Below are 7,500 nucleotides of genomic sequence, written 5' to 3'. Positions count from 1 at the left end.
GTTGACAGGTGTGGAGGGATAAGCTCTTCCTCGCTGTGCAGATAGATTTTGGATCAAAGTGAGCTTGGGTGTCTCTTTTATGTGTGTGTGTGCCGTATTGCCGGGGCCACACTGAGAACGCGTATATCGTTCGCTACATGCATGCGGTGGTGTGTAGGCGACGAATCTGTGGCTTACCTCGTGGATCGGGGCGTTGAGTTAAACCAGGTATGGGTGGATTGGATTACGGCGATAATCGATCACCGGGAAAAGCTGTGGGGCAAGCTCTCTCTCTCTCTCTCTCTCTCTCTCTCTCTCTCTCTCTCTCTCTCTCTCTCTCTCCCTCGCTCTGTCTGTCTATCCACTGTCTGTCTGTCTGTCTTCTCTATCTCCCCCTCTCTCTCTCAGACATATACATAGAACTATGCTCCCCAGTTCATGTCTGTATGAAGGATATGGTGTGTGTAGTCACTGCGTCAGTATGATACTGGTTTCAGCCGAAGGAGTGTGTGTGTGTTTTAAAAGGCGGAACTATGTGCACCTATGAAGCGTGGAGGGAGATGGGGGGCGGGGGGGGGGGGGGGGGGTTGTGTGTCAGTGTCACAATGTGTGTGTGTGTGTGTGTGTGTGCGTGTGTACACACACGTACTAGTATATGCTACATATATTCGCATGCACACACAAACGAACACTCTGAAATCAAAGTGTGATCCGTCGTTTCAGTTCGTATACATGGAAATAGTAAGTTTTTCATATTACAGTAACGATACTTTTTGTTCCACGAGTTCACATTGTAGAATCTGATTTGACAACCTGACAACAACAACAACAACAAAAATGATGGAATGGCTGAGTATGGAACAGCACGCGCGCATGCACACACAGACACACACACACACACACACACACACACACACACACACACACACACACACACACACTACAATACATACAAACATATACATACATGCATTCATACATACAAATTTACAGTAAAAGAGAGAGAAATGGAAGGGGGACCGCCGAAGAAGAGAGAATGAAAAAAAATAAAGAAGAAAAAAACCCAAACGGATACTAACCCAAGCTTTGGCTTTGATGCAGTGGCACGTAAAATATATAAAGGGAGGGCGGCGCGCGCTCACACTGACACACACACACACACACACACACACACACACACACACACAGAAGTATAGTGAGTGATACACACACACACACAGACACACACACACACACGCACACGCACATGCACGGACAGGCAGACGGGGCCTGACTTGAAAAGAGCAAAGACTGAGAAAATGTCAGAAGTGGCACTCAGTGCTGTCCGTGTCCCCCCATCATCCCCCCCCCCCCCCACCCTCCCACCGCCCCCCAGTGATGGATGCTACAGAGGCAGCTGACAGACCCCAAGATCAGGGATAAACGACAGAGGTCGACTTGCCGCTGACACTCCCATCCGGTCATTATGAAGGGTAGGAGGGGGTTGTGGGGGGGGGGGGGGGGGGCGGTGATGCAGGGATCCAGCTCTGTAGCTGGTTACGCTATTTTTTTTTGGGGGGGGGGAGGTGGTGGTGAGTGGGGGTGGGGGTTGCGGGGGAGGTTGTGAGGAGTATTGGGGGAACTGTATGTAATGTCTGTTGTTGTTGTTGCTGTTGTGTGACATAACAATTGGTATTGTGGAAATAAGAGGTCAAATCACGTCAAAATCAGATCAAAGCATGCTGCTCGTGGCCTGGCCGTGTGCATCGGGGCCAGCCATTTCAGGGCTGAAAGCCCGCCAGTTCTTAAAACCAGTTAAACAGAAACCCAAAACAACTTATCTTAAAAGGTTAGTTAAAGTAAAGTTAAAAAGACCAGATCAACAACAGCATAACAAAAAATAATAATAAGAGAGAGAGAGGGAGAACAACAACCCCAAACCCTGTACGTTTCCAGTCGTAAGGCTTTCGTTGAGCAATAACTTGAAGAACATACTGTATAACTAGAGAAAGATGAAGAGAGAGACTGGGACAGGTTTGGGGTTTAACTTTGAAGGTGTGCCTCTATGCATTTTTATGTGTCAGGAGTGTTTTAGTGCTGTCCATCTACTCTCATGATCAGACTCAGAGTGTCAAAAAACGAGAAAAGCCGAAGGAAAGGTGGCGAAATATTTCAGTCAATTCTCTTTATACACCCAGCCGCTAAACCATTCTGCAAGTCTAATGCAGCCCCACCACTAGGCACAGTGTTTGATTCAGGATTGCTTGTGTGGACGGAAGGCAGGTCTCCCAAATATATATAGTTCAACATCTGAAGAAAAAAAATGGTGACCGTGTTTTCCTAGGAAACAAACAATTTACACAGCCTCCTATGTCAGACTGCTTTTCCACACAGGTGAAGTACAAGGTTGGACCTCATCGCCGGCTAAAGCGGACTTCTCATAAAAACGAAAAAAAAAAAGAAAAAAAGAAGAAGAAAAACTGAGTGTTATATATATATATATATATATATATATATATATATATATATATATATATATATATATATACGCTCGTGCCACTCAGTTCCTGCGAGGTGAGAATGATAAAATCAGGTGAGAACACACACACACCACTGAACCTGTCGGCATGTGGACTGTTTGAAGTTGGATTCCGATGTAAACTGTTTGAGGATACGCCACACAGATCACTCAGTGCGTTTCGCCCAGGTTTGGCTTATGTGGGATAGAGGAAGGTACGTGTGTGTGTGTGTGTGTGTGTGTGTGTTGACTGCTAAATTTAGGCAGGAATAAATGCCCACCGGTGACACTTGCTTGCTAGTCTACTGGAGGCCCCGATTGAAATCCACTGGCGGAATTCGGGTTGGGGTTCGGGGGTCTATTTGTTCAGCTTGATCAGTTGCGGATACATTTGTGTGTGACAGCAATGACCCTCAGTCGAACGGATTTGAATGAGGTGTTCAAAGGTGGAGATATGATATTTTATAAATGAGGACATATGTGTTTGTTATGACTGCTCTATGTTCTTTGATGTCTTGGTGAGACGTCAAGTTTGGAAGTGGGTTTTCGAGTTTAATCTGTATTTCTAGAAGGCCTATTTTTAGATTTGTGTTCATGTGATCGATTGTTGTACGGGATTTGAAATTGAAGTTTCGTGTTTTCATTTTGATGACAACAACAAAAACTGTTCGTGTGTTTCGTGGAGCTAAGGATTTAGGTTTACTTTTGTTTTTAAAAACAGTAACTTGGTGAAGATCGATACTAAATTAGTAATAGATAACTTGAGAGAGAGAGAGAGAGAGATTTTGATTTTGATTTGATGTTTTACTGTCATTGACTGTACAGTCCTTGTGACAGGGGGGAACAATACATTATCAGGAAACATAAGATCAAACAAAGAAACATACTATAAATCAACATTCTCATCACACATACAAATAATGTGTATACCGACAATGGGACAAACATAAATCAACTGATCACTTCGGTCAGCTCGACCATCCAAAATGAATACATATTTTTGTATACACATGCACACAGTCATGTGTATCTATCAAATTATCATCAGATAATATGTCCTATAATAGTTTTTTTTTCCATAAATGAATAAATGAATTTTGCTTTACTCAGAGAGAGAGAGAGATCAGACTAACACTCTCCAACTGTGTTCAATACATGCACATAATTTATTATCATATAAACTGACATTTTGGAAAGAAGAAAGAGCAGAGCTAACTAGACGAACAATAAATAGGTCCTGAGCTCTTGCATCGAGTACATCCATATTTACCGACACTCTTCTATGACAGATCAGCAGGACAGATCATGAATGTAAGTTGGTGTAACAATGCTTGGTACACAGTACACATGGACAGCATCTGGAATCCTGTGATATTAAACGTTATTTTGGGGTACCGTTGGTGATAAACATCACATTGTGGTAATTGTATTGTGCGAAATGGTGTTTGGTGGAACGATATATAGGCCTCTTTCCATTGTTTCATTCAAATAAAGTATTCTGGTCCATTTACTACTATTAAATCACACACACACACACACACACACACACACACACACACCGCACACACGCGCGCGCGCACACACACACACACACGCGCGCGCAAGCAAGCAAGCAAGCACGCACGCACGCACACTTCATTTCGATTTCTCTTGATGCGCATTACACGCTTTTAGTAGTTTTACACTATCAGGGTTCATTTTTATACTTGTTTTTTGGTTATGTTTTAATTCTTGTTTTGTACGCAGGCACGTAGGTATTGGAATTGTAACTTTAACACGACCAGAACACAGTCCAGCCCCTTCAGTTAGATGCTGAGTTCGTGTTTGTTCTATGTTTTGTCAGACTGTGACCTTTTTATTTCAGTTCTGCTTTCTGCTCTCTGTTCATCACTAACACAGTGTGTGTGTGTGTGGGCGCGCGCGTCTGCGTGCGTCTGTCTGTCTGTCTGTCTGTCTCTCTCTCTCTCTCTCTCTCTCTCTCTCTCTCTGTCTCTGTCTCTCAGTCTCTCTCAGGAATCGGAAGCAACAATAACTTGTATTCAATCAATAACAATTGTGTTCTGTGTGTTTTACCATTCGGCTTAAATGCCCTGTCGCAGCTGTCTGTGCTGTTTGCCAGCTGTGACCGTGGGGGAGATGGCAGGGAGAACGGGGAGGGAGGTGGGTGGGTGGGTGGCGGGGGGGGGGGGGGGGGTATTAGAGGGGTAAACTTATCGACCGATGAAGCCGGGCAACTGAACAGACAATGAACAACGAAGAGGTCACATCGCATCCACAGGGTCAGTTACATACGCGGTTTATTGTTTTCTCCTTGAAGCGGAAAACCCAACAGTGCTGTTCCAAGTTGATTCACATGAATGAACAAAGCAAGTCCAAAGAGCTCACTCAGCTTTCGTGCGTCATCAGTCTGGGAAACAACACTAACAGGATGATCGGTCAAAGACTTAACTTCCTCATCCACTACCTCCCCCGCCCCCTTCCCTACCCCCTCCCCACTTTCCCTGTCTCTTCCCACTCCCGACTGCCCCCCCCCCCCCTCGCACTGTAACATCAATGGTTTCGATGACAGTAGGTATTGTGTTGAAGTGTCAAAGAGAACAATCACGTTATACTCACTTCAACACTTCAAACCCATGACGAATCAATGAGCTTCAGGATGAACTGACTGCGTAAATTACATGGCAACTAGTTTGGTGGCATTCGCCAAGAGGGTCAAGAGACCTTTTTCCGGGAGAACGTCAGTCTTTTTTGTGTGAAAAACAATACTTGCACTGGAGTGGGTTGATCGGTTTTTTTCTTTTTTGTAGGTTTTTTTTTTTTTCTCTCTCTCTCTCTTATCTTCCGGGTGGTGGAGTGATAGGTACACATACCTTCCGGGTCTGGCAGCAGTTGTCACTTAACAACATCCGACGATTGTTTTTATGAGATCTTGTTGAATATTAAACATGCGTAATTGAGCACTGAGAAAGTGCTTTGGCGTTTGACCGACGTTGATGTATGGGGTCATCTTAGTAACTCTCTCTCTCTCTCTCTCTCTCTCTCTCTCACCCGCAAGTTAAGTAAAATACATTCCATGGAAAGGCCACGTCCACCTCTGACGTAGCAGTGTGTGAACACGTTGTTGACGAAGTAAATAACTGCAAAAGTTTGAGGGTGAAGAAACAGAACGCCCACATCTGTGTATGTGTGTGTGCTCGAGTTCGTTCGAACTTCAATCTAACGTTTGTTACCTACAAGTGATGTGAGACGAGTGTGTGTGCGTGTGTGCGCAAAATCGTATCTGTGTACATGTGTCTGTCTGACTTAACGCGCGTGTGCACGCGCAATTTTTTTGTTTTTGTTTTTTGGTCATGTGATTTTCTCAAGTCCCTTTTTCCACATAAACTGCGCTACCTGGTGGTGAGCCGATCAGGTAAGTGCTGACTGACAGGATGTAAACTGAAGAGTTTTGCAGAGAGCCGTGCTGTTCAACGAGGGACACTGAGAAAGCGAGCCGACACCATGATGAACAATATCAAATGGCAGATAAACTGGAGGGCAAAAGAAAGTCAGCAGCAGCTACTCTTTGACCTTGACTCTGGCTGGTGTTGTCTGTCTAGCTAGCCAGAAGTCATATACTTATATATATATATATATATATATATATATATATGCATACATGTCTGGCAGATGTTATCTGCACAACATCCACTACGCCAATCTCCGTGGGCAACACACACACACACACACACACACACACACACACACACAAAATAGAGAGTGAGAGAGAGACTATAAGAACTGGGAAGTGGAAGGGGGGGGGGAGGAGAGAGAGAGGAGGGGAACGCAGAGGAGAGACAGACAGACAGACAGAATCAATGATTTCCCATCGTCCCCATTCTTACCGTCAGTGGACCGACAATACTGAGGTAGAGTTTGCAGTTTAATTAACGATGTGTTGGTAAAAAGCCCTGAAGATCAAGTTTGGGTCATCTTCAACCGACAGCCAAGCACGAAAGCGTTGTTTATGTTTGTGTCCTAACCTCACTGGACTGTACTGCCGTACGTGTTCGCTCGAAGTCCCCCACCCCCGAGTAATTGCTGCTTTTGTGGTCCAAGTCCTCTCAAAGGGTCTCGGCCGTCCTCCCGTTTTTGTTGTCCTTGACTCAGTCAGGGCTGTCTCTTTCTCTTTCACTCTCTCCCTTTCAGTTCTGTCCTCCTTTCCCCCCTTCTCCCCCTCCCCCCCGCCCCCTTCTCACTCCCCTCTTCTCTCTCTGTCACTCTCTCTCTGCCCCCTCTTCCCTCTCCGTTTCCCTATCTCCTTCCCACCCCAACAAATCAAAAGGTAGTAAAAAAAAAAAAAAATTTTTTTTTTTTTAAATCTATGTGTATTTTTGTATCGAGCGTTTCAAATAAGACAGACTGACACTGTGCTCGTAGCAGCACTGTGTACCAATGTTTTTGTGTGACGGTATGATTATGCTGTGACATACCCCTTCGTTTTAAGGGCCTTGGCCTATGATGAAGAAACCATTGATTCATCCTCCCCACCCTTTTCTCTCCTCTCTTTCTCCCCCATCTTTGTCTTCTTCCTTCTCCCCCCACCCCCTTCTATCTCTTTCTGTCTGTCAGTACGCAAGGCGTAAAACACGGAGACACGTCAACCAGTCTGGTAGAGAACTGTTCCCGAGAACTCGTGTTGTATATGTACACAAGTAGCACCTTTGCCGTCGGAATGGGGATCTGATGTGATAGGCCAGAATGAAGAGAACATCGCTCCTTAGGGGGTCCACTTTTCCTGACTGACTTACCCGCCCATGGCTAATCCCTGTTTTTCCCCTCGTCCGTTCCGCCGTGGTATGTAACCAACCAAGGGATCATGAGGGTTGAGGAGTTGTGAGGGGGGGGGGGGGGGGGGGGAAGAGGGGGAGAGTGTGAGGCATTGTGGAGGGAGGGAGAGAGATTAAGGGGGATGGTTCAGAAGGGAGAGAGGTGGTTTTGTCGTGTCCCGTTAAAACCCAGCCGTGTGAAAGAAAGAGGTAGGA

At 45.3% G+C, this 7,500-nt stretch overlaps 1 protein-coding gene across 4 annotated transcripts in view; it reads left to right on the top strand.

Annotated features, from left to right (window-relative positions):
* LOC143299903 (neuroglian-like) overlaps nt 1-7,500 on the top strand; it is a 119,997-nt gene that overhangs the window by 389 nt on the left and 112,108 nt on the right. Inside the window, exon 1 of one of the 4 annotated variants that reach the window (XM_076613406.1) lies at nt 1-207. This exon is cut by the window's left edge and continues 76 nt beyond it. The exons of the other annotated variants lie outside the window; for them this stretch is intronic. The gene's annotated coding sequence lies outside the window, so the exon portion shown is untranslated. The remainder of the gene's footprint in view (nt 208-7,500) is intronic. 4 annotated transcript variants of the gene reach the window in all.

The sequence above is a fragment of the Babylonia areolata genome, chromosome 25, assembly GCF_041734735.1.
Source record: "Babylonia areolata isolate BAREFJ2019XMU chromosome 25, ASM4173473v1, whole genome shotgun sequence".
Taxonomy (NCBI): Eukaryota; Metazoa; Mollusca; class Gastropoda; order Neogastropoda; family Buccinidae; genus Babylonia; species Babylonia areolata.
This window is presented reverse-complemented; position numbering and strand designations above follow the sequence as displayed.